This window comes from Pan paniscus, chromosome X, assembly GCF_029289425.2.
Source record: "Pan paniscus chromosome X, NHGRI_mPanPan1-v2.0_pri, whole genome shotgun sequence".
NCBI classification, from domain to species: domain Eukaryota; kingdom Metazoa; phylum Chordata; class Mammalia; order Primates; family Hominidae; genus Pan; species Pan paniscus.
The window spans coordinates 64940996-64965056 of NC_073272.2; the positions used below are offsets into that span (position 1 = coordinate 64940996).

The following is a 24061-nucleotide window of genomic DNA, read 5'->3' on the forward strand; positions in this document are numbered from 1 at the left end:
TAGTTGGTTTATGGTGGTGTTCAAGTTCTCTATTGCCTTCTTGATTTTTTGTCTAATTTTTCTGTTTGTTATAAAATGTATAGAACTATCTATTTCTATCGATTCTGTCAAGGTGAAGGGGGAAGAAGATATATTGTAAGTTATGGCACACAGGAGCATTAGGGGAGTCCCTGTGGTTTCTTGGTTGGTCATTCCTCTGTAAGTGAGAGAAACTGCTCATGTTAATAAACTTTGGATGCCTGTCTTACAAGAAGCTCTACAAGGAGTATGGCCTTCAGAGACCCAGCAGAGTTGTCTATGTATCCAGATTCTCTACCTTCGCTTCTTTTTTCACTGTAAAGAAAGCAGAATGACATAGAGAGATGGAATCAGATAGATCTAAGTTCAAATCTGGGACCTGCCACTAGTTAGCTAGCTGTGTGATCTTCAGCAACATAGTAGGTGTATATACTTATGGCATACATAACGATTTGTTGACAAAGAGTCAAACTCGTAAAATGTTTGAAGAGATTTATTCTGAGCCAAATATGAGTGAACAATGGACTGTGACACATCCTCAGGAAAACCTAAGAACATGTGCCCAACATGTGGTTGGGCTACAGCTTGTTTTATACATTTTGGGAAGACATAAGACATCAATTAATACGTGTAGATATACATTGGTTTGCTCCAGAAAGGTGGGATAACTTGAAGTGGGAGCTTTCTGGTCATGGGTGGATTCAAATATTTTTCTGATTGGCAATTGGTTAAAATAGTTATTATCCAAAGACCTAGAATCAATAAAAAGGAATGTCTAGGTGAAGATAAGGGATGGTGAAGACAAAGGTTTTATCATGCCGATGAAGGCTCCAGGGAGCAGGCTTCAGAGCTCTTAGCAAACCTAAAAATTACCCAACTTTGTTAATTCTCTCCTGGATGGGGGAAAAGACATGGAAAGGAATGGAGATTCTCTACAGAATGTAGATTTTCTCCACAAGAGACAGCTTTGCAGTGCCATTTCAAAATATGACAAAGAAATATATTTTGGGGTAAAACACTTCTATTTATTTCAGGGCCTGCTATCTATTATGTGATACTCTAGTAAAGTTAGGTTGGAATTTTGTGTCTTATTGCTACAAACAGTCTGTTTCATCAGTCTTAAAATCTCTGTTTTAATGTTAATGCTGGTCAGCTGTGCCTTAACTCCAAAGGGAGTAGGGTATAATGAGGCATGTCTGACCCTGACTTCCCATCATGGCCTGAACTAGTTTTTCAGGTTAACAATAGAATGCCCTTGGCTGAGAGGAGGGGTCCATTCAGTTGGTTGAGGGGCTTAGAATTTTACTTTTGTTTTACAAATTTAATTAACTTCTCTGAACCTTAGTTTAAATACTTATCCTCTATGAAATTGTGATAATATGTACTTCAATGTATTACTGTGGATATTACATGAAAAAATTAACTTGCTTTTAAATTTTCAGTTATCATTATTACTGTCTTTAGATCGCTTGAGATTCAGTTTCAAGTAATCCTCATTTATCCTGCATCATTTGAAATGGGGGCATGTTTTCCAAAAATAAATTTTTCAGACAACTTAAAAATTAGTGTTTAAAAATTGATCCTTGATGAAAATATTTCTAAAATATATTGTACAATTCTATACCTTCTTAAACAGTAGTCTGAACAGAATTAAACTTCTTCATGATGATTGGGGTTCAATATTAATTAACACCCATGACCACACATTTCTATTATATAAGATACGATCTTAGCCCCCAAGGACTGGAAAACTGGCAGTCATGGGAGAGGGGCAGGATTGAGACACAGAAGATTATTTGCATTTGCACTCAATAGCCTCAGAAAAATATTTATTTCTTATGTCTCTTTTATATAGTTTCTGTTTTTCTCCCTCATTCTCAGCCTGTCAGAAGTTGCTTCTTGCTGTTACTGGTATACCTGCCTCTGGCTACTCCCCTTCTAATTCTTTCTGTTACTATAGACATGGAAACCCAGATAACCAAACTTATGAAAATTATGTCTAATTCAGTGTTTCTCCTATTGTGATCCCCAGAACAGTAGCATCAACATCACCAAGACACTTATTAGAAATGCAAAATCAGGCCGGGTGCGGTGGCTCACGCCTGTAATCCCAGCACTTTGGGAGGCTGAGGTGGGCGGATGACGAGGTCAGGAGATCGAGACCATCCTGGCTAACATGGTGAAACCCCGTCTCTACTAAAAATACAAAAAAAAAAAAAATTAGCCGAGTGTGGTGGCGGGCGCCTGTAGTTCCAGCTACTCGGGAGGCTGAGGCAGGAGAATGGTGTGAACCGGGAGGCGGAGCTTGCAGTGAGCCGAGATCCCGCCACTGCACTCCAGCCTGGGCAACAGAGCGAGACTCCGTCAAAAAAAAAAAAAAAAATGCAAAATCTTAGGCCCACTCCAGACTTACTGAATCAAAGAACTCTGGGGCAGAGCTCCACAATTTGCTAACAAGACCTTTAATAGATTCTGATTATGATCAAGTTTGATATTTATTGCCTGACTATACTTGTTTATACTGCAAACTCTTAGGTCTCATTCCAAGAGATATGATTTAGTATATCTTGGGTAGAACTTAAGAGCCTTGATTTTTTAACCCATTCCCCAGATTATTCTGATGAAAGTATTCAAAACGCACACTTGGAGAAATATTTCCCAAGCCTAGACCATTGCTTCTCAAACCTACCTGGGGATTTTTCTAAAATGCATATTCTGTTCGAATAGGTCTGGGGTTCAGCATTTTAATGGGCTCCTAGATAATACCTATGTACAGGGTGGTAAATCACACTCTGAGTAGTAATTTCCTAGAACTTTATATAGTAGGTATTTTGTAAGTGTTTTTATTTTATTTTGTTTTTTAATGTCTTTTATCCAGAATTTTTCCTTTGAGTGAAAACAGTATCAGCCTTTCTTGATTTTATAAAAGATGTCATTTTCTCCTAAATCAAACATGTTTATTTATACTTTTACATATAAAAATTGAATTAAAATTTAATTATATACCATGAGTTAGTTGGCTTTATAAGCAGAATGAAGGAGCTCTCCTATGAGTAAAGGTGTATGAGCTTTATTTCCTATACTCAATCATCTTAGGCTTCTCAGAGGCCTTCTATTTTGTCCTTCTGGATTTTAAGTGTACCTTCAGTAGGGAATGGGTAGGAAAGCTTCTGTACCAAAAGGGTCCACATTCTATGGCAGATTAAATTATTCTCTCTGGAGCTAATTGATTTCTGGCCTTTCTCTAGTCTAAGCACTCCTGTCAGCATTTATCTCCTCCCCTAAAGGATTTGATCAGTAATCCCAGCCTTTTTGCGTGGGCAAAGCCCTTTGTTCCCTCTGAATGAGCATCCTGAGCATTTCATTCTTTCAGAAGAGAATGGGACTCTGAGACAGACCTTGGTAGATAGTACTGTACCTTATTATTACCCAACCAACATTATTTTCTACTAATACAGAAGATACATATTATCCACTCCAAGTGGGTCTTCTCATTGTACAATCTAATGCTTTTTCTTATTGTATTCTCATGCTGTTATCCATCTACTTCATGTCTTTCACCTATCCCAGTGAGTTTCAAATTGTGTTCAGATGGCAGAGACCTGAAGTCTTTTAGAATTTTATGAACTAGCTTAACAAAACATAAAGGGCTAAGTATATAATTATGAAGATGCATTACTATTTTATTTTATATTTTAATACAAAGAAGCTATAGCAAGTGTCAAAAGATTAAAAATATATACAGAAGGGGAATTTCAAGTTGAGAGAATGCTACCTTAATTGTTTCACAATTAATTAATTGAGATAAGATTACTATTTTATTTAAATAATGGAATACCCTAGCTCATTGTGTACAATTCCAGTGCTCTAATGGAGGAATTTGAGATACACTGGCCTATCATTCCAAAAGTTAGACATCCTGTAATGGATAATTTTAAATACAAAAATCTATTGTACTCCTATGCACTTTAAATGAGTGTTCTTGAGCTCTGTCACTACTCTTCTCTGTAGGCCAGACCTTAAGAGTGGGAACTGCAGTAACTGAATGGTAAAACCTAAATGCAATAGGAGTAATTGGACCTGGGATAGCAGGAACCAAGTGATAACAGTCGACTTCCAAAGGCAAAGTGGGTGTGGTTACCTTAATGGACAACCAAGTCAAAGCAACAATCAGAATAGCCTGACTCATACAGACCTATGGCATTGATCATGGTATTAATAGAAGTGAAATAGATAAGAAGACTCCTAAAATCTTACTCGATCTGTATAAGCAGGATAGTTCTAGGTCAAGTGAACATAAGTTTCACCTGAATAGTGAAAACTAAGCGACATGGCCCCTAAGTCCATTTCAAGACTTGAACCAGTATACAGACCCAGAACCCTTAGAATGAAGGGAAGATGAGGGCTCCTTGGTGAAGAACCCTGGTATACTACTGAAAACCTGTACTGTTAATCTTTCTCCATCCTTCCCCAAAGGGACCTATGGCCTTTTACCAGGGTAACTGTGCAACGGAGAAAAAATTACCAGACCTTCCAAGGATTACTGGACATTAGATCTGAACTTACTCTAATTCCAGGAGACCCAAAATGTAACTGTGGCCCCTCAGACAGAGTAGGGGCTTATGGAAGTCAGGTGATTAATGAAGTTCTAGCTCAGGTTCATCTCATGGTGGGCCCGTGGGTCCCCAACACCATCCTGTGATTATTTCTTCAGTTCCAGATTGTGTAATTGGAATAGACATACTCAGCAGCTGGTAGAATCCCCACATCAGTTCCCTGGCCTATGGAATGAGGCCTAAATGGAAGCCATTAGAACTGCCTCTATCTAGGAAAATCATAAACCAAAAGCAATATTGCATTTCTGGAGAGATTGTAGAGATTAGTGCCACCATCACGGAATTAAAAGATGCAGGGGTGGTGATTCGCACTACATCCCAATTCAACTGGCCTGAATCTTGGAGAGTGACAGTGGATTCACACTTGTGGTCAGCAAATGGTATAATAGGACACTTCAGTGATTGTTCTTTTGAAGAAACATGGTAAGTCTAGGTGAGGGATTACAGCACCTGGGAGTGCATAGAAATAATAAAAGACAAATTGAATAGGGTAGGAAGGACAGTTTCACATTACACATATGACTGCTCCCCAAAGTCCAGGGAGCACAGCATTGAGAATGAAGTGAACAAGAGGCTTTGTCCCAACTCCAGCCCCAGGCCCACCACAGTGAAACACAGCACCATGGCAGCCCCCATGGCCCTAGAACCCTGGCCCACTCCCATAGACCCTGACCCCAGGCCAGTTTTTATGGCCCTAGGATCAAGATTAGCACCCATGGATCTAGCTTCCAGGATAGCCTCCATAGATCCAAGCACCAGGCCCGCACTCATGGGCCTAGGTTCCAGACTGCCCAATGTAGATCAAGACTCCAGCCCAGCCTCAAGCTTCAGGCCAGTCCCAGTAGTCTCAGGCTTCAGTGGACCCAGGATCCAGGCTCATTCTACCAGATACAAATTTTCAGACTTATACCCCTGCATACTATGGTACCAGGCCAGCCCCTAAATACCCAGGGTCCAGGACTGCCCATGTGGACCAAGGCTCCAGGCCAGCCGTTATGGACTCAGGCATCAGGCCTACTCCAGTGCCAGGCCAGCTTTCATAGACTCAGTCTTCAAGCTCATTTGCATGGACCCAGGCACAAGGCCTATCCCAGCATTAGGCCAGGCCCCAAAGCCTGCCCTGGCACCACATTTGAGTCTGCCCTGGCAGACCCAAAGCCTGCCCTGGCACCACATTGGCCCCTATGAACCCAGGCTTCATACCACCCCTCACAGACACAGGCTTCAGGCCTACACCCAAGGACCCTGTCAGCAGATCAACCCCAATGGGACCCAAAGCAATGCCAGCTGCCATGGGCCCAGGATCCAGGCTCACCCACCTGTTGATCCATACAATAGGCCAGCCCACCTGAGGACTCTACCAGCAGGCTGCTTGTAGAACCTACCAGATAGTCCACCCAGAATCTGGATGGGCAGATTGGTGAAGGGATTTCTCTGCTAAAGCCAGTCTTTAAAGACTGGAATAGTCATCTACTTCTTCAAATGCACAAGTACCAACACACGGTTATAAGGATTACGAACAGTAAGGGACACATGACAACACCAAAAGGGACAAAATAAAACACCAGCAATCAACCCTAAAGAAACAGAGACCTACAGACTGCCTGTCAATTGAAGAAGATCAGTGAGCTCCAAAAGCACACAAATAGACAATTAGATGAAATCAGGAAAACAATACATGAACAAAATTAGAAGTTCCATAAATAAATAGAAACCATTAAAAAAAAGCCAAACAAAAATTTGGAGGAATGACAAAGGATTATCATAAGCTTAACCAGGTGGTAATTTCAATTGCATTTACTGTACCAAATGTGGTTTCATTGCTTGAGCAAATTAACACATTCTCTAGTACCTGATATTCATCTATTGATCAGGCAAAATGACATTTTCTCCATTCTTGTCAATGAAGTTTACCAGAAGCAGTTTGCTTTCAGCTGAAAAAGCCAGCAATACACCTTGACTGTCCTATCTTAGGGGTATATCAACTTGCCAGCCCTATGCAATAATTTAATTCACAGGGATATTGATTGTTTTTCCCTCCATAAGATATCAGATTGGTTCATTACATTGATGACACTATGCTGACTGGACCTAGTGAAGAGGAAGTAGCAACAACACTAGACTTATTGGTAAGACATTTGTGTGTCAGATTGAGGGAAATAAATCTTACTAAAAGTCAAATTATCTGTTCTGTGGATACCAATCAGCCTCTTAACCACTTCGGTCACCACCTTACGAGATTATGAACAAAATGGTCATGATGGTAGGAGTAGAGGTTATGCATGGGCTCAGCAACATGGACTTCCATTCACCAAGGCCAACCTATGTACAGCCACCTCTACTCAATCTGCCAGCCATAGAGACCAACCCTGAGTCCTCAGTACAGCATTATTTATTGGCACGATCAGCCAAGCTACCTGATAGCAGGTTGATTACATTGGACTACTTTTACCAGGGAAGGAGCAGAATTTTGTTCTTACTGGAATAATCACAAACAGATTTGCCTTCCCTACACTCAATGCTACTGCCAAAACTACCATCCATGGACTTACGGAATGCCTTGTCTCCACAATCATGGTATTTCACACAGCACTGCTTCTGATCAAGGAACTCACTTCATAGCAAAAGAAGTGCAGCAATGGGCCAGGTGCGGTGGCTCACGCCTGTAATCCCAGCACTTTGGGAGGCTGAGGCAGGCGGATCACGAGGTCAGGAGATCGAGACCACGGTGAAACCCTGTCTCTACTAAAAATACAAAAAATTAGCTGGGCGTGGTGGCGGGCATCTGTAGTCCCAGCACTTGGGAGGCTGAGGCAGGAGAATGGTGTGAACCGGCCAGGCGGAGCTTGCAGTGAGCCGAGATTGCGCCACTGCACTCCAGCCTGGGCGACAGAGCGAGACTCCATCTCAAAAAAAAAAAAAAAGAAGTGCAGCAATGAGCTGATGTTCATAAAACTCACAGGTTTTACCATGTTCCACACCATTCTGAAGCAGCTAGTTTGATAGCATGGTGGAATGGCCTTTTGGAGTTGCAGTTACATTGTCAGCTAGGTGGGAATACTTTTCAGGGCTGGGGCAAGGTTCTCCATAGGACTATATATGCTCAGAATCAGCATTCAATATACGGTGCTCTTTCTCCCATAGCCAGGATTCATGGATCCAAGTATCAAAGGGTGGAAATGAGTGTGGCACCACTCACGATACCCCCTAGTGAACAGCTAGCAAAATTTTTGCGTCCTGTACCTGAGACCTTATGCTCTGCTGACAGAAAGGTCTTAATTCCCAAGAGGGGAATATTTCCATCAGGAGACACAATATCGCTTAGTTGTTAGGTGAAATTCTGACCATTTGTTGGTCTATATTTGGAGATTAAGTATAGTTTAAAATGTATATGGGTCCCAAATTGACAAAGGTGTGGACCTGTGATGGTAAATTTTGAATCAACTTGACTGGGTCAAAGGATGTTGAGATATTTGATTAAACATTTTTTGATGTTTTATTTTTATTTTTTATTATACTTTAAGCTCTGGGATACATGTGCAGAACGTGCAGGTTTGTTACATAGGTATACACGTGCCATAGTGGTTTGCTGCATCCATCAACCCATCATCTACATGAGGTATTTCTCCTAATGCTATCCCTCCCTTTGCCCCTCACTCCTGACAGGCCCTGGTGTGTGATGTTCCCCTCCCTGTGTTCATGTGTTCTAATTGATAACTGCCATTTATGAATGAGAACATGGGATGTTTGGTTTTCTGTTCCTGTGTTAGTTTTCTGAGAATGATGCTTTCCAGCTTCATCCATGTCACTGAAAAAACATGAACTCATCCTTTTTTGTGGCTGCATAGTATTCCATGGTGTATAAGTGCCACATTTTCTTTCTTTGTTTTTTTTTTTTTTTTTTTTTGAGATGGAATCTCACTGTGTTGCCTAGGCTGGACTGCAGTGGTGCAATCTCAGCTCACTGCAAGCTCCACCTCCCAGGTTCACGCCATTCTCCTGCCTCAGCCTCCTGAGTAGCTGGGACTACAGGCACCTGCCACCACACCCGGCTAATTTTTGTATTTTTAGTAGAGATGGGGTTTCACCTTGTTAACCAGGATGGTCTTGATCTCCTGACCTCGTGATCCGCATGCCTCGGCCTCCCAAAGTGCTGGGATTACAGGCATGAGCCACCGTGCCTGGCCATGCCACATTTTCTTTATCCAGTCTATCACTGATGGGCATTTGGGTTGGTTCCAAGTCTTGCTATTGTGAATAGTGCTGCAATAAACATACATGTGCATGTGTCTTTATAGTGGAATGATTTATAATCCTTTGGGTATATACCCAGTAATGGGATTGCTGGGTCAAATGGTATTTCTAGTTCTAGATCATTGAGGAATCACCACACTGTCTTCCACAATGGTTGAGCTAATTTACACATCCAACAGTGTAAAAGCATTTCTATTTCTCCACATCCTCTCCAGCATCTGTTGTTTCCAGACTTTTTAATGATCACCATTCTAACTGGCATGAGATGATATCATATTATGGTTTTGATTTGCATTTCTCTAATGACCAGTGATAATGAGCTTTTTTTCATGTTTTATGGCCATATAAATGTCTTCTTTTGAGAAGTATGTGTTCATATCCTTTGCCCACTTTTTGATGGGGTTGTTTTTTTCTTGTAAATTTGTTTAAGTTCCTTGTAGATTCTGGATATTAGCCCTTTGCCAGATGGATAGATTGCAAAAATTTTCTCTCATTCTGTAGGTTGTCTGTTCACTCTGATGATAGTTTCTTTTGTTGTGCAGAAACTCTTTAGTTTAATTAGATCCCATTTGTCGATTCTGGCTTTTGTTGCAATTGCTTTTCGGGTTTTGTCATGAATAGCTCTTATTATTTTGAGATGTGTTCCATTGATACCTAGTTTGTTGAGTATTTTTAGTATGAAGGGTGTTGAATTTTATTGTAGGCCTTTTCTGCATCTATTGAGATAATCATGTGGTTTTTGTCATTGGTTCTGTTTATGTGGATTGTATTTATTGATTTGCATCTGTTGAACCAACCCTGCATCCCAGGGATGAAGCCGACTTGATCATGGTGGATAAACTGTTTTAATAACAGCCATTCTGACTAATGTGAGATGGTATCTCATTGTGGTTTTGATTTGCATTTCTCTAATGATCTGTGATATTGAGGTATTTTTTAAATGTTTGTTAGCCGTACATACACCTTCTTTTGAGAAGTGTCTGCTCATGTGCTTTGCCTATTTTTTAATGGGGTTGTTTGTTCCATTCTTGTAAATTTTTTAAGTTCCTTGTATATGCTAGATGTTAGACTTTTGTGAGGTGAATAGGTTGCAAAATTTTTCTCCCACTCTGTAGGTTGTCTGCTCACTTTGGTGATAGCTTCTTTTGCTCTGCAGGAGCTATTTAGTTTAATTAGATCCCATTTGTCAATTTTTGCTTTTGTTGCAATTGCTTTTGGTGTCTTTGTCATGAAATATTTTCCTGTGTCTATATCCTGAATGGTATTGCCCAGATTTTCTTCTAGGGTTTTTATATTTTTGGATTTTACATTTAAGTATTTATTCCATCTTGAGTTGATTTTTGTATATGGTGTAAGGAGAGGGTCCTGTTTCAATTTTCTGCATATGGCTAGCCAGTTCTCCCAGAACAATTTTTTGTATAGGGAATCCTTTCCCCATTGCTTTTTTTGTCAGGTTTGTCAAAGATCAGATGGTTGTACGTGTGTGGTCTTATTTCTGGGTTCTCTATTCTGTTTCATTGATCTATGTGTCATTGTTGTACCAGTACCATGCTGTTTTGGTTACTGTAGCCTTGTAGTATAGTTTGAAGTTGGGTAGTGTGATGACCCCAGCTTTGTTCTTTTTTCTTATGATTGTCTTGTTTTTTTGGGCTCTATTTTGGTTCCATATGAATTTTAACATAGTTGTTTCTAATTCAGTGAAGAATGTCAGTGGTAGTTTAATGGGAATAGCATTGACTCTATAAAATGCTTTGGGCAGTATTGCCATTTTCATGATATTGATTCTTTCTATTCATGAGCATAGAATGTTTTTTCCATTTGTTTCTGTCATCTCTGATTTCTTTGAGCAGTGGTTTCTAGCTCTCCTTGAAGAGATCCTTCACTTCCTTTGTTAGCTCTATTCCTAGGTATTTTATTCATTTTGTGGCATTTGTGAATGGGAATTCATTCATGATTTCGCTCTCTGCTTGCCTGTTGTTGATGTATATGAATGCTAGTGATTTTTGCACATTTATTTTGTATCCTGAAACTTTGCTGAAGTTTCTTCTCAGCTTAAGAAGCTTTTGGGCTGTGACTATGGGGTTTTCTAGATATAGGGTTATGTCATCTGCAAACAAAGACAATTTGATACCCTCTATTCCTTTTTGAATACTCTTTATTTTTTTTTCTCTTGCCCTGGCCAGAACTTCCAATACTACATTGAATAGGAATAGTGAAAGAGGACATCCTTGTCTTGTGCAAGTTTTCAAGGAGAATGCTTCCAGCTTTTGCCCATTCAGTATGATATTGGCTGTGGGTTTGTCATATATAGCTCTTATTATTTTGATGTATGTTCCTTCAATACCTAGTTTATTGAGAGTTTTTAACACGAAGGGATGTTGAATTTTATCAAAAGGCTTTTCTGCATCTATTGAGTTAATCATGTAGTTTTTGACTTTAGTTGTGTTTATGCAATGAATCACATTTATTGATTTGTGTATGTTGAAAAAACCTGGCATCCTGGGGATGAAGCCAACTTGATCATGGTGGATAAGCTTTTTGATATGCTACTGGATTTGCTTTGCCAGTGCTTTACTGAGGATTTTTGCATTGATGTTCATCAAGCATATGGCCTTAAGTTTCCTTTTTTTGTTGTATCTCTGCCAAGTTTGGTATCAGGATGATGTTGACCTCATAGAATAAGTTAGGTAGGAGTCCATCCTTTTTAATTTTTTGAAATAGTTTCAGTACAAATGGTACCAGCTCTTCTTTGTACCTCTGGTAGAATTCAGCTGTGAATATGTCTTATCCTGTTTTTTTTTTCTTGATAGGATATTTATTATTGCCTCAATTTCAGAACTCATTATTGGTCTGTTCTGGAATTCAGTTTCTTCCTGGTTCAGTCTTGAGAGGCTGTAGTGTCCACGAATTTATCCATTTCTTCTAGATTTTCCAGTTTATTACCTAGAGGTGTTTATAGTATTCTCTGATGGTTGTTTGCATTTCTGTGGTGTCAGTGGTGATATCCCCCTTATCATTTCTGTTTATTTGATTCTTCTCTTTTCTTCTTTATTATTCTTGTTAGAAGTCTATCTATATTGTTAATTATTTCCAAAAAAAAAAAAAAACACACACACAGCTCCTGGATTTGCTGATTTTTTGAAGGGTTTTCGGTGTCACTATCTCCTTCAATTCAGCTTTGATCTTGGTTATTTCTTGTCTCCTGCTAGCTTTGGGGTTCGTTTTCTCTTGATTCTCTAGTTCTTTTAATTGAGATGTTAGGTTGTTAACGAGATCTTTCTAGATTTTTGATGTGGGCATTTAGTGCTATAAATTTCCCTCTTAACACTGACTTAGCTGCATCCCAGAGATTCTGGTATGTTGTATCTTTGTTCTCATTAATTTCAAAGAACTTCTTAATTTCTGTCTTAGTTTCACTTTTTACCCAAGAGTCATTCAGTAGAAGGTTGATCAATTTTCATGTAGTTGTGTGGTTTTAGGTGAATTTCTTAATCTTGATTTTTAATTTGATTGCACTGTGGTCTGAGAGACTGTTATGATTTCAGTTATTTTGCATTTGCTAAGGATTGTTTTACTTCCAATTATGTGATCAAGAGGAAATATCATGTGGCAATGAGAATAATATATATTCTGTTGCTTTTGGGTGGAGAGTTCTGTAGATATCTATCAGGTCTACTTGATCCAGAGCTAAGTTCAGGTCCTAAATATCTTTGTTAATTTTCTGTCTCGATGATCTGTCTAATATTGTCAGTGGGGTGTTAAAGTCTTCCACTATTATTGTGTGGGAGTCTAAGTCTCTTTGAAGGTCTCTAAGAACTTGTTTTATGAATGTATGCTCCATATTGGGTGCATATATATTTAGGATAGATAGCTCTTCTTGTTGAATTGAACTCTTTACCATTATGTAATGCCCTTCTTTGTCTTTTTTTATCTTTGTTGGTTTAAAGTCTTCTTTGTCAGAAACTAGGATTGCAAATCCTGGTTTTTTTTTTTTTTCTGTTTTCCATTTGCAGAGTAGATTTCTCTCCATCCCTTTATTTTATTTTTATTTTTTTGAGAGGGTGTCTTGCTCTCTCACCCAGGCTGGAGAGTAGTGGTATAATCTTGTTTTACTTAAACCTCAGCCTCCCAGGTTCAAGAGATTCTTCCACCTCAGCCTCCCAAGTAGCTGGGACTACAGGTGCATGCCACCATGCCTGGCTAATTTTTGTATTTTTAGTAGAGATGGGGTTTTACCATGTTGACCAGGCTGGCCTCAAACTCCTGAGCTCATCTTATCCACCCACCTTGGCCTCCCAAAGTGCTGAGATTACAGATAAGAGCCACCACACCCAGCCCCATCCCTCTATTTTGAGCATATGTGTGTCTTTACATATGAGATTGGTCTCTTGAAGACAGCATACTGATGGGTCTTGGCCCTTTATGTAGCTTGTCATTCTGTGTCTTTTAATTGGGGCATTTAGTCCATTTCTATTTGAGGTTAGTATTGTTATATGGGGATTTGATTCTGTCATCATGATTCTAGCTGGTTATTTTGCAGACTTGTTTATGTGGTTTCTTCATAGTGTCACTGGTTTTTGTACTTCAGTGTGTTTTTGTAGTGGCTGGTAATGTTTTTTCCCCCCATATTGAGTGCTTCCTTCATGAGCTCTTGTAAGGCACATCTGCTGGTAGTGATTTCCCTCAGCATTCTTTGTCTTAAAGGATCTTATGTCTTTGTTGATGAAGCTTAGTCTGGCTGGATATGAAATGCTAGGTTGAAAACCTTTTTCTTTAAGAATGTTGAATACTGGCCTACAATCTCTCCTGGCTTGTAGGTTTCCACTGAGAGATCCACTGTTAGTCTGATGGGCTTCCCTTTGTAGGTGGCCTGGCCTTTATGTCTGGCTGCTTTTAACAGTTGTCCTTTCATTTCAACCTTGGAAAATCTGACAATTATGTGTATTGGGATTGATCTTTTTGTGGAGTATCTTACTGAGGTTCTCTGCATTTCCTAAATTTGAATGTTTACCTGTATTGGTAGATAGGGGAAGTTTTCCTGGATGATATTTTGAAGTATGTTTTCCAACTTGGTTACATTCTCCCTGTCTCTGGTACCTCTATCAGTCTTAAGTTCAGTCTCTACATAATCCCATATGTCTTGGAGGTTTTGTTCATGTTTTAATTCCTTTTTCTCTATTCTTTTCTGCCTGTTTTATTTCAGAAAGATAGTCTTCAAACTCTGAGATTCTTTCCTCCATTTGGTCTATTCTGCTATTAACATTTATGATTGCATTGTGAAGTTCTTGTAGTTTGTTTCTTAGCACTAACAGGTCTGTTATATTCCTCTCTAACCTGGCTATTTTAGCTGTCAGCTCCTGTATTGTTTATCATGACTCTTAGCTTCCAGCATTGGGTTACAACATGTTCCTTTAGCTCAGTGATGTTTGTTATTACCCACCTTCTGAAGCCTACTTCTGTTATTTCAGCCATCTCAGCCTCAGCCCAGTTGTGAGCTCTTCCTGGAGAGGTCATTTGGAGGAGAAGGGGCACTCTGACTTTTTAAGTTTTTGGCATTTTTGCATTAATTCTTTTTTATCCTTGTGGGCTTATCTACCTTTAATTTTTAAGGTTGCTGACCTTTGAATGGGGTTTTGGGCAGTCTTTTTGTTAATGCTGTTGTTGTTGTTATTTTCTGTTTGTTTTTGTTTTGGCAGTCAGGCCACTCTTCCGTAGTGCTGCTGCAGTTTGCTGGAGTTCCACTCCAGACCCTAGTTGCCTCGGTTTTTTTCCTACCTGGTGGTATCACCAGTGAAGGTTGTGAAATAGCAAAGATGGCAGCCTGCTCCTTCCTCTGGAAGTTCCATCCCAGGAGGTTACTGCCCTATTGCCAGCCTGAACATGCCTATAGGAGTGGTTGAAAACCTCTGTTGAAAGATCTCATACATTCAGGAGGAATAGGATGAGGGACCACTTAAAGAAGCAATCTGGCTGCTTTTGGGTAGAGCAGGCATGCTGTGTTGGTGATCTCTTCAGCCCCCAATTGATATGGGCTTTCCAGGGCCCACAGGCTAGATTGACAGAGAAGCTGGAACAGCCAAGGTGGCAGCCTGCCCCATCACCCATGCACTCCATTCCAGAGAGAGATCAGAGCTCTGTCTGTAGAAAACTGGCTGTGATGGCTGAAGCCCTGTCTAGGAGGTTCCAACAGGTAAGGAGGAATAGATTGGGGTCCCACTTAAAGAAGCAGTCTGGCCAAAATCTGGCAAAGCAGCTGTGCTGCAATGAAGGGGGTGGGGGGCTTTCTCACCTGGACCATTTGGATTCTCCAAAGCTGGCAGGCTGGAGTGGCTGAGTCAACCAAACTGAAGAGACTGTTCACCATGAGACCACCCATCTCTTTGGGGTCTCTGTCCCAGGGAGAGTTCAGAGCTCTGTCCATAGATAAATGGCTAGAGTGGCTGAAGCCCTGGCAGGGAGGTCCCATTCAGTGAAGAGGAATGGATCAGGTCCTGCTTAAAGAAGCAGTCTAGCCATAATCTCTTAAAGCAGCTCTGCTTCATTAGAGGGATCCCTTTCTCATTCAGACTACTTGGACTTTCCAAAGCCAGCAGTCTTGAATGGCTGAGTCAACTAGGCCACAGAGATGGTGGCCACCTCTCCCACCAGGAGCTCCCTCTAATCTCAGGCAGACTCCACCCAGTTGCCATTGGCTGGCTGAAATTCCAAGCCAGGGGTTCTTATCTTGTGAGGTGCCATGGAAAGGGGGCCTGCAGAATTATGCTGCTTGGCTCCCTGGATTCAGCCCCCTTCCTAGGAGTATGTACAAACCTCCCACCTTGCCTGTGTTGCACACACATTTGTTGGAAATCTTGGGGCCAGATTATGTAAAGCTCATGGGTCTCTGTGTGTGCCTGAGCAGCTGCTCTGCCAAGAGTCCACACAGATCTGTGTGTTGGAGCCAAGGCCCTCATAGTGTGGGCTCACAAGGGGATCTCCTGATCCACAGGTTGCAAAGATCCATGGGAGAAGCATGGTTTCCTGGCAGGGTTGCACAATCACTCACCACTTCTTTTTTTTTTTTTTTTAATACTTTAAGTTCTAGGGTACATGTGCACAATGTGCAGGCTTGTTACATATGTATACATGTGTCATGTTGGTGTGCTGCACCCGTTAACTCGTCATTTACATTAGTTATATCTCCTAATGCTATCCCTCCCCCCTTTCCCCACCCCACAACAGGCCTCGGTGTGTGATGTTCCCCTTCCTGTGTCCAAGTGTTCTCATTGTTCAATTCCCACCTATGAGTGAGAACATGCGGTGTTTGGTTTTTTGTCCCTGCAATAGTTTGCTGAGAATGATGGTGTCCATCTTCATCCATGTCCCTACAAAGAACATGAACTCATCCTTTTTTATGGCTGCATAGTATTCTATGGTGTATATGTGCCACATTTTCTTAATTCAGTCTATCATTGATGGACATTTGGGTTGGTTCCAAGTCTTTGCTATTGCACTCATCAATTCTTTTGGCTGAGGATGGGGGTTCACTTGGCTCCATGTTACTCCCAGGTGGGCCGTCACCCCATCCTGCTTTTCTTCATTCTCCATAGGTTGAGTTGTTTGCCTAATCAGTCCCAATGCAAGAATCAGGATATTTCAGTTGATGGTGCTGTATTCACTCACCCATTTTGTTCCTCTTCATGAGTGCCATGGACTGCAGCTGCTTCTAATTGGCCACTTTGGCCAACTCCCCCCATTCCTCTGTTTTATCAAGCCAGCTACTTCAAGATGGTAGGGAACATGGTAAGACATGCACAGTGAAAAGAAATATCTAAGCATGAGCTTATTACCTACTTCTTTTGTTGTGAAGTGGGTTCTTTGGTCAGAAGCATTGCTGTGTGGAATACCATGATGGTGATTAAGGCATTCTGTAAGTCCATGGATGGTAGTTCTGGCAGAAACATTGACTATATGGAAAGTAAATCCACATCCAGGGTAAGTGTCTATTCCAGTAAGGATGAAATACTGCTCCTTCCATGATAGAAGCAGTCAATTGTATCAACTTGCCACCAAGTAGATGCCTGATTACTCTTGGAATGTTGTCATATCAGAGGTTTGTATTTGTTTTTGTTGCTGGCAGATTGGGGACTCAGTGGTGGCCTTAGCCAAGTTGGGCTTGGTGAGTTGCAGTTCATGTTGCTCACCTGATGCATAATCTTCATCCTTTTCACCAACACCAACTTTGTTTATGAGCCCAATGGGCAATTATAGGGGTGGCTGGTGAAAGATGCTGATGGATATTTACAAAATGAGTCATTCTATCTACTTGATTATTGAAATTATCCTCTAGTGAGATCACACTTCGGTGAGCATTCACATGGGCCACATCTTCACATTCTTTGCCCATTCCGAGAGATTTATCTATGTAATTATTCCCCACATTTCTTTGTCACCAATTTCTCAATCATATGTCTTTCAAGTCCCTGATTATCTCACCAAACCATTGACTATATATAGCCCATGAATTGTTATGTAATCACACGTCTGGCCATTTCTCCTTTCAAGCAAAATTAACAACCAAGTACAATGCTGTGTCTAAGTTTCTGCCCACTGGGAAGGTTTGTTTTTTACCACTGTCTTCCAGGAATGTTCCAGAAATGGGCTGTTATGCTGCAGCTGTTCACTTTTGAGTGGTGCATGTGTATCATGAAGAACCGTCTGTAATCCATGCCTGAGTCTTCTCTTCTTTTGTCAATTGAACCTAGGGCACTCCCCATGAGGACACAGGTATAAGCTGAGAGAGAGAAGATAGGACAGCAGGAGTAGACACCATGGGTATTAGGGCCACTTTTTTATATAACTTACTTATGCCTTTAGAACCTGTTTGCAGCTGGTCATATATATGCCACTTCCATTTTATGATGGAGTACTGCTGTATATGTTCAACTCTGTGGCTTGGTGGGTAAGATAATACTCCATTCATGATAGGCAGCCCAGGTCGCATGGTAACTTGGTGACTTATGGTTGAGCATTTAGTTTCTCCTCAGACCCAGTAGCAGGCCAAGAGTGATCTCCCAAAAGAGAGTAGTTATTTGTGGATTATGGCAGTGACTTGCTCCAAAATTCTAAAGGCCTGCACAGCAAATCATGTATAACAGCCTGCCACATACTCCAAATAGCATCTCTATCTGCTACTGACACCTCAAGCACCTTTGCATCTGCCGTATGTTATGGCTCATGTGTAAGAGCAACTTGGAGGGCAACCTGATGATATTGGAGAACCTTCTCCTGTTCTGGGCCCCACTCAGAACTAGCAGGTTTTTGGGCCACCCCGTAAATGAACCAGAATAAGACAACCAAATTTGGAATTTGTAACTTCTAAAATCCAAATGAGCCCCCTAGACATTATGCTTCTTTCTCAGTTATAGAATGGGCCAGATGCAACAATGTATCCTTTACCTTAGAAGGAATATCTTGACATGCCTCACACCACTGGACCCCAAGAAATTTGACTTGGGTAGAAGGACAAATTCATTTACCACCCTCTGCATGCAAATGTCTTACCAATAAGTCTAGAGTCATTGCCACTTTTTGCTCCTATGTCCAATCAGTATAAGGTCATCAATATAGTAGGCCAGTGTGGTATCTTGTGGAAGAAGAAAGAAATCAAGATCCCTGCAAACTAAATTAGGACATAGGATTGGAGAGTTGATATACCCCTGAAGTAGAACAGTAGAGTTGTATTACTGGCTTTGCCAGCTGAAAGCAAACTGCTTCTTGTGGGTCTTATGGAGAGATATGGAGAAAAAGGCATTTGCCAAGTTATTAGCTGCATACCAGGTACCAGGATATGTGTTCATTTGCTGTAGCAATAAAACCACATCTGGTACAGCAGCTTGAATTTGAGTTACCACTTGTTTTAAGTTTATAATAATCTTCTGTCATTCTCCTGGATTCGTCTGTCTTCTTCACTGGGCAAATAGGCCAGTTGAATAGTGATGCGATGAGAATCACCACCCCTGCATCTTTCAAGTCTTTGATGATGGCACTAATCTCTGCAATACCTCCTGAAATCCAGTAGTGCTTTTGGTTTACTATTATCATGGGTAGAGGCAGGTCTAATGGCTTCCATTTGGCCTTTCACACCATAATAAGCTTCACTTCACAGGTTAGAGAACTAATGTGGGGATTCTGCTAGATGCTAAGTATGCCTATTCCAGTTATGCATTCTAGAACTGGGGAACTAATCACAGGATGAGTTCAAAGATCCACTGGGCCCATTGTGAGATGAATCTAAGCTAAAACTCGATTGATTTCCTGACCTCTAAAGCTCCTACTCTTATAAACCACAATTTTAGTCTCCTAGAATTAGGATCACTTCAGATTTAATGTCTAGTAGTCGCTGGAAAGTCTGACTATTTTCTTTTACCCAATGTACAGTTTCCCTGGTAAATGGCCATAGGACCCTTTGGGGAAGGCTGGGAGAAAGACTAAAGGTATACATTTTTAGTAATGTATCTTGTGCTCTTCATCATGAGGAGCTGGCCTACCCTTCATTCAAGAGTTTCTGTTTCTGTAAGCTATCTGAATTCTGAGAATTGATTGAAGGGTCATGATTCTCTGATTTTATGCTTTGAGTGAGACTTTTCTTTACTTGACATGGAAGTTTTCTCCTCGTATTGGTCAAGTAAGACTTTAGTAGGCTTTTTATCTATTTCACTTCCAGTAATACCATGATCGATGCCATAGGTCCATGTAAGTCACGCTATCCTGATTCTTTTTCTGACTCTGATATCCATAATAGTAAGTATGCCAATCTTGTCTTTGGCAGTTGAGTGCTGCTACTTGGCTCCTGCCTCCTTGGGATCCTATTACTCCCATTACATTTAAGTTTTTCATTTGAGTGACTAAAGTTCACACTGTAAGGTCTGGCCTGCAGAGAAAAGAAACCACAGAGCTCATCAAGGTGCTGGGGTTCCCCTCACAAATATATTTCTCATAGTATTGGTAAAATATATGTTTTCTGGACCCTCCCAGTATAAATGATTAGGTTTTAAGTGACAAATCCACTGTAGCATTCCAATCTTCCTAAGCCTTTGAATCCCTTCCTCTATGTTAAAACAAGGGAGATTGGGCATCTCCAACTGGTTCATAGTGGACCATTTTTTAATGCACATTCAGTTAAACAAATAAACAAATTGTTAGAGCCCTTTCTAACTCCCTGAACTGCAGTATTAAATGCAAAATCACTGCTAAGTGGGCTTATTATAGTAAATTTGGTCTGATCTAACTTTATGTTCCTTCCATCATTATCCCATACCCTTAATTTCCATGTTATTACATTTTACCCAGATTTTCACTTATATAAATTAGAAGACTCAAGTAGTTCTTTGCAGTGTGCTGAATCTACTCATGTGTCACACTTTGTACCTTGTCTATAGGGGCCTGCTAGAACTTGAGTCTAGTTATGGGTCTAGAAGAAAAGAAGGGTAGTGGGTGAGTCCTAAGGAGAATCATTGTCTGGCTTGATAACTGCCTCCCTGGAGGCCATTACTGTCTTTTCAGGCAGTGCAGTTAGATCCCTCAGGCAGAGGTGGTAAGGCCAATATCACTAGGAATGTGGAGGCTGCTGCTACTAGGAGTGGAGAAGGCACTTTCTCTGGCAAAAAGAAAAAAAGGGCTTATCAGAATGTAGAAGCTGTGCCCCAGCTTTATCTTCTCACACATCTCCTTCCCAACTTACAGAATCCTACTATTTCCCAATCAAAGCCCTCACTTTAACAGTAGACAGCCTACAAGGTTGGGGGTTCATCTTTCATTGTAATTCAACAATTTGCATGATGAGGAACTGTGTTTGATTTTTAACAGTTTTGCATGATGAGGAACTGTGTTTTGATTTTTAACAATAATAGGAGATAAGATTATCCTTCAGGGCACACCTAGAAGCTCTTAGATTATTTATGCAGTGCTTGAGCTAGGAATTTAAATCCCTGAGCTAATCCTTTTATTTTATCACCTCATCCAGCAACATTAGGAGCAAACAACCATCATTATATCTCTTAGTTTTCCACAAATACTTGAAAGTATCATATACAGAGTCACTAAGTTTCTTGCCTCTTATAAGTGGTTGATTAGGAATATCAAAGGCAAATATTTTGTGTATCTTTATATACAGTTCATACAATGGACAATCAGTGCTTTCTGTACTATTGGAAATAGAGTCCTTAGCATTTTTAAGTGTGATGACATTAGAGAGCCAGTTCTAAAAATCTTCCAAAACCAATTTACAAAACTCATTCTTAAAATTTTGTTTCTATAGAACCACTCCTGGTGCCAAACTCTATTAGTCAACGTTCTCCAGAGAAACAGAACCAATAGGATAGATAGATGATAGATAGATAGATAGATAGATAGATAGATAGATAGATAGATAGATAGATAGTCAGATAGATGAGAGGGGATTTATTATGAAAATGGGCTCACACTATTAAGGAGGCTAAGAAGTTCCACAGTATACTGTATGTGAGCTAGAGAACCAGAGAAGACAATAGGTTAGCCCAATTCAAATCTGAAAGTCAGAATCAGAAGAACCAATGGTGTAACTCTTCAATCAAAGGCTAAGTGTCTGAGAATATGGGGAGCTGCTCATGCAGGTCCCAGAGGCCAAAAGCAAGAGAACCTTGTGTTAGTCCATTCTCACATTGCTTCAAATAACTACCTGAGACTGAGTAATTTACAAAGAAACAGGTTAAATTGACTCATGGATACACAGGCTGTACAGGAAGCATGGCTGGGGAGGCCTCAGGAAACTTACAATCATGCCAGAAGCCAGAAGCCAAGGGGAAGCTAGCACGTCTTACATGGCTGTAGCAGGAGGAAGAGAGAGTAAAGAGGGAAGTACCACACAGTTTTCAAACAACCAGATCTTGTGAGAATTCTGTCACAAGAACAGCAAGGGGGATGTCTGCCCCCATGATTCAATAACCTCCCACTAGGCCCCTCCTCCAACACTGGGAACCACAACTCAACATGGGATTTTGGTGGGGACACAAAGCCAAACCATATCAAACCACGAGGCCCAATGTCCAAAGGTAGGAGAAGATGAATGTCCCACCTCCAGATCAGAGAATAAATTCAACTTTCCTTTGTTTTCTGTTCTATCTGGACTTTTTACCAATTGCATGGTGTCCACACACATTGGGTGAGGTGGATCTTCCTTCCTCAGCCCACCAATTTAAATGCCGACCTTTTTTGGAAATACCCTTACAGCTATAACCAGAAATAATTCCTTACCAGCTATCTTAGTATGCTTTTACACTGTCAAATTGACACCTGAAATTAACCATCAAATGGGAGCTCATATACGTGATAAGCGACTTTTTCTCCTGCTGCTTTCAAGATTCTTGGCCCTTCACTTTTTAAAAAAACTTTTGATTTTTAAACTGTGTGGGTACATAGTAGGTGTATATATTTATGGGGTACCTAAGATATTTTCATACAGGACTACAATGTGTAATAATCACATTGGGGTAAATGGAGTATTCATCATATCAAGCATTTATCATTTCTTTGTGTTACGAACATTCCAATTATACTCTTTCAGTTATTTTAAAATGTACAACAAATGGTTATTGGCTTTAGTCATTCTGTTGTACTATCAAATACTAGATCTTATTCATTTTATTATTATTATTATTGTTATTATTATTATTTGAGATGGAGTCTTGCTCCATCACCCTGGCTGGAGTACAGTGGTGGGATCTTGGCTCACTGCAGCCTCCACCTTCTGGGTTCAAGCAATTCACCTGCCTCAGCCTCCCAAGTAGCTGGGATTACAGGTGTGCACCACCACGCCCAGCTAATTTTTGTATTTTTAGTAGAGACAGGGTTTCACCATGTGGGCCAGGCTGGTCTTGAAACCTGACCTCCAGTGATCCACTGGCCTCGGCCTCCCAAAGTGCTGGGATTACAGGTGTGAGCCACCACATCCAGCTCATTCTAATGATATTTTTGTACCCATTAACCATCCCCACTCCCCTGCTCTATACCCTTCCCAACCCCTGATAATAATTCTTCTACCCTCCATCTCCATGAATGTAACTGTTTTAAGTTTTAACTCCAACAAATAACTGCAAACATGCAATATTTGTCTTTCTATGCCTGGCTTAGGTGAAGTCATTCTGACTAGGGTGAGATGATATCGCATTGAAGTTTTAATTTACATTTCTCTGATCTTCAATAATGTCAAGCACATTTTCATATGTCTGTTTGGCATTTGTATGTCTTCTTTTAAGAAATGTCTATTCAAATCTTTTGCCTAATTTTTAATTATATTTTTAGATTTTTTTCTATTGAATTGTTTGAGCTCCTTATATATTCTGGTTATTAATCCCTTGTCAGATGAAGTTTTCAAATATTTTCTCTCATTCTATGGGTTGTCTCTTCACTTCGTTGATTCTTTCTTTTTTTTCTATGTGGAAGCTTTTTAACTTGAAATAACCCCATTCATCCATTTTTGCTTTTATTGCCTATGCTTATGGGGTATTACTCAAGAAATCTTTGCCCAGACCAATGTCTTGGAGAGTTTCCTCAATGTTCTCTTTTAATAGTTTCATAGTTTGAGGTCTTATATTTAAGTCTTTAATCTTCCTTTTTGTATGCAGCAAGAAATAAGAGTCTAGTTTCATTCTTCTGCATATGGACATCCAGTTTTCCCAGTACCTCTTATTGAAGAGATGGTCCTTTCCCCATTATATGTTCTTGACACCTTTGTCAAATGTCTAGTTTTATTTCTGGTTTCTCTATTCTGTGTCATTGGTCTATGTGTCTGATTCTGTGGCAGTATTACGCTGTTTTTTTAAATATAGCTCCGTAGTATATTTTGAAGTCAGGCAATGTGATTCTTCCAGTTTCATTCTGTAAGCTTAGGATAGCTTTGGCTATTCTGGGTCCTTTGTGTCTCCATATACATTTTTAAAGTATTTTTTTTTTATTTCTGTGAAGAATGTCATTGATACTTTGATAGGGATTGCATTGAATCTGTACCTTACTTGGTGTAGTATGGACATTTTCACAATATTCTTCCAATCCATGATATGGAATATCTTTCCTTTTTTTATGTCCTCTTCAATTTCTTGCATCAATGTTTTATAGTTTTCACTAAAAAGGTCTTTCATTTCTTTAACTTTATTCCT

At 40.2% G+C, this 24061-nt stretch overlaps 1 protein-coding gene across 5 annotated transcripts in view; it reads left to right on the forward strand.

Moving 5' to 3' along the window:
* Positions 1-24061, forward strand: part of ZC3H12B (zinc finger CCCH-type containing 12B) — a 461192-nt gene that overhangs the window by 370104 nt on the left and 67027 nt on the right. The window lies entirely within an intron of this gene.